The following is a 4,178-nucleotide window of genomic DNA, read 5'->3' as shown; positions in this document are numbered from 1 at the left end:
ATTGAAACCAGTGATGTTTCAAATGCTCCAAACGGTGGGCAAATTCAGTGGTATCCCCATAAAAGATCCACATCTCCACCTTCGATTGTTTATGGAGATGAGTGATTCATTCAAGATAGCCAGTGTGACTTAAAATGCATTGAGGTTGAAGTTGTTTCTGTACTGGTTGTGAGATCAAGCACGAGCATGGCTCAATTCATTGCCACCAAGTTCCATATCTACATGGCAAGAATTATCAAAGATATTTTTGGTTAAGTATTTCCCGCCTAGCTAAAACACTAAGTTGAGGAACGAGATCACAACATTCTAACAATTGGATAACGAGTCTTCGTGTGAGGCTTGGGAGCGATTCAAAGAGTTACTTCGTAAGTGTCCTCATTATGGGATTCCTTATTGTATCCAGTTGGAGACATTCTATAATGGTCTCAATACACATACAAGATTGATGGTAGATGCTTCTGCGAATGGTGCAATTTTTTCTAAGTCTTATAATGAGGCTTATGAGATCATCGAGAGGATCACAAGCAACAACTATCAATGGCCAACAAATTGAACAACTTCAGGAAGACGTATAGCTGGAGTTCATGAAGTTGATGCTCTAACTTCGTTATCAGCTCAGGTATCATCTATTTCCTCTATGTTAAAGAAGTTTATCGCTAATAGGGCTAATAATTTTGCAGCTCAACCACCAAGCCCGTTTGAAGTAGTTTTCTATATGTACTATAGGAAAGGTCATTCTTTCGAGAATTGCCCATTGAATCCCAAGTCAGTCTACTATGTGAGGAACCAACACCAAAATAGGAGTGGACAAGGACCCCAGTCCAACTTCTATAATCCTTCATGGTGTAATCACCCCAACTTTTCTTGGAGCAACTAAGGAAATGGACCAAACAACAACTTTATGCAAATAGACTCTACCAATCTAAAGGGTTTAATCAACAAGCTCCAAAACCACCTCAAGCTGAGGTATCAAATAGTTTGGAGAACTTGTTGAAAGCGTACATGGCAGAGAATGACGCGTTGATCCAAAGCCAAGTAGCAGCACTAAAAAATTTGGAAAACCAAATGGGCCAGTTAGTTACGGAGATTCGTAATAGACTGTAAGGAACCTTGCCAAGCGATACTGAGAATCCAAGAAATTTGGGTGAAGAACATATCAAGGTAGTGGCATTGAGAAGTGGTAAAATTCTAAAACCCCGATTGATTGAGGTCGAAGGTAAGCTTGTTAAGAAGAATCAACTAGCTATTGAAATTCCTACACCAAAGGAATCAAAATCTTCAAAACTGACAAGATAAATCCTAACTTAGTGAATTCAGATACTTCAACATCTTCTTTGGATGCAGATTTACCTACTCAGAAGAGTTGTCCGGTTCAACAAAAAGTTCCATCACCTCCATGTCTACAAAGATTGCAACAATACAAGTAGAAATAGGAGGTACAATTCAAGAAGTTTTTAGATGTTCTGAAGCAATTACACATCAATATTCCATTGGTGGAGGCTTTAGAACAAATGCTGAATTATGTGAAGTTTATGAAGGATGAACTATCCAAGAAGAAATGACTAAGTGAGTATGAGACTATCGCCTTGACAAAGGAATGTAGTGCGTTCCTGCAGAACAAGCTGCCACTGAAATTGAAAGATCTAGGAAGCTTTACGATACCTTGTAACATTGGTGAACCTTACTAGGGTAAAGCTTTTTGTGACTTAGGAGAAAGTATCAACTTGATGCCTAAATCTATTTTCAAGATACTAGAGATAAGAGAAGTAAGACCTATAACTGTGACGCTCCAGCTAACGGATCGATCTTTAGCATACATCGAAGGAAAGATCGAGGATGCTTTGGTAAGAGTCAATAAATTTATTTTTCCTACTGATTTCATTATTCTAGATTTTGAAGCAGATATAGAAGTGCCAATTATCCTTGAGAGACATTTCCTAGCTAAGGGAAGAACGTTAATTGATGTGCAGAAAGGCGAACTCACCATACGAGTTCAAGACGATCAGATAACTTTTAACATTCTTAAAGCGATGAAATTTCCCGATCCAATAGAAGTATGTTCAGTTATGGAAGAGATAGAAACCTTGATTTCTATGGAAAGCAAATTTGAAGAAGATCCATCGGAGAAAGCCTTAGGGTTTGACCCTTTGAAGGATGAAGAAGGTGAAGAAAACATGACTTTGATGGAAGCCAATCTGAGAAATTTTATTCAATCCACATGGTTTGAACTATTGGAGTTGGAAGTCAGAGAATTTGTGCAACCCAAATTGTCAATCAAAGAATCACCTACACTCGAACTAAAGGTACTTTCTTCCCATTTGAAATAGGTCTATTTAGGTGACTGTTCCACTTTGCCTATGATTATTTCAGCAAAACTGACAAAAGATCAAGAAGAGTAACTAATTTCTGTTCTAAAGAAATTTAAGAAAGCAATTGGTTGGACCATAGTTGATATTCGAGATATAAGCCTTTCATTTTGCAAGCACAAATTTATTCTAGAGGAAGGTGAAAAACCTCGAATTGATGGGCAAAAAAGGCTCAAACCTATTATGAAGGAAGTTGTGAGAAAGAAAGTGATGAAATGGCTAGATGCAGGAATCATCTATCCTATTTCAGATAGTTTGTGGGTAAGTCCGGTGCAGTGTGTGCCGAAGAAAGGTGGAATTACAATTGCTGAGAATGAGCATAACGAATTGATCCCAACAAGAACTGTTACTGGTTGGAGAATTTGTGTTGACTATAGAAAGCTAAATAAAGGCACTCGAAAGGATCATATTTCGTTGCCTTTTATGGATTAGATGTTAAATCAATTGGTAGGTAATGAATTCTATTATTTTTTAGATGGTTATTCAGGATATAACCAAATAGTTGTAGCTCCGAAAGACTTACATAAAACAACCTTTACTTGTTCGTACGGTACGTTTGCTTTTAGGTGGATGCTTTTTGGTTTATGCAATGCACCTACAACCTTTCAACGATGCATGATGGCAATATTCACTGAATGGTTCAAAATTTTGTTGAGGTTTTCATGGATGATTTTTCTGTTTTTGGTAACACTTATGATATTTGTTTGAGTAATTTGGCTAAGGTACTGAAGAGATGCGAAGAGATGAATCTTGTCCTTAATTGCGAGAAATGAAATTTTATGGTTAAAGAAGGGATTGTCTTAGGGCATAGAATTTCAAAGAAAGGAATTGAAGTCGACAAAGCAAAGGTAGACATAATTGAAAGATTACCAGCCCTAATGAATGTGAAAGGAGTCAAAATTTTCTTAGGCCATGCCGGTTTTTACCGAAGGTTTATCAAAGATTTTTCAAAAATTTCTAAACTGTTGTGTTTGTTGTTAGAGAAAGATTCAATATTTGATTTTAACAAAGCATGTTTAGAAGCTTTTGAAGAGCTAAAAAACTATTAATCTCAGCCCAATAATCATTACACCCGATTGGAGCACACCTTTTGAGTTGATGTGCGATGCAAGTGATTATGTTGTTAGAGCTGTGATGGGTCAAAGAAAAAATAAAGTGTTCCACCCCATTTACTATGCAAGTAGAACCTTGACGGGATCCCAACTCAATTATAGGGTAACTGAAAAAGAACTATTTGCTATAGTTTTTGCTTTTGACAAATCCCACTCATATCTTAAAGGTACAAAAGTTATAGTATTTACTGACAATGCGGCCATTAAATACTTGCTTACGAAGAAAGATGCAAAATTGAGGCTAATTCATTGGATACTTTTACTCCAAGAATTTGACCTTGAGATCCAAGAAAGGAAAGGTGTTGAAAATCAAGTAGCTGATCATCTGTCGAGGTTAGAGCAAGATGAGGTAACTCGATCACATGTGCCTATCAACGGGAATTTCCCAAATGAGCACTTATTTGAGGTGAGTCAAATTCATGAAATAACTTGGTTTGCTAATTTTGCCAATTATCTTGCAAGTGGAATAATTCCTCAAGAAATGACATACCAACAAAGGAAGAAATTCCTTCATGATAGTCGGTATTATTTCTGGTAAAACCCGTCCTTATATAAATTGTGTGCAGATAATATTATCCGAAAGTATGTAGCTGAAAATGAGATTGCTGAGATCTTATATCATTGCCATCCATATCCAAGTGAGGGACAATTTGGTGGTGCACATACTACAGCAAAGATTTTGCAAGCAGGTTTCTTTTGG

General features: G+C 36.9%; 1 non-coding gene across 1 annotated transcript; it reads right to left on the bottom strand.

Annotated features, from left to right (window-relative positions):
* Positions 1-280: 280 nt before the first annotated feature.
* LOC128292342 (small nucleolar RNA R71) lies at positions 281-387 on the bottom strand. The gene has a single exon (XR_008282326.1). It is a non-coding gene; the product is annotated as a small nucleolar RNA R71 (small nucleolar RNA).
* Positions 388-4,178: the final 3,791 nt, after the last annotated feature.

Source organism: Gossypium arboreum, chromosome 4 (genome assembly GCF_025698485.1).
Source record: "Gossypium arboreum isolate Shixiya-1 chromosome 4, ASM2569848v2, whole genome shotgun sequence".
NCBI lineage: Eukaryota > Viridiplantae > Streptophyta > Magnoliopsida > Malvales > Malvaceae > Gossypium > Gossypium arboreum.
The sequence above is the reverse complement of the archived record's forward strand: the minus strand, read 5'-3'. Positions and strand labels throughout refer to the sequence as shown.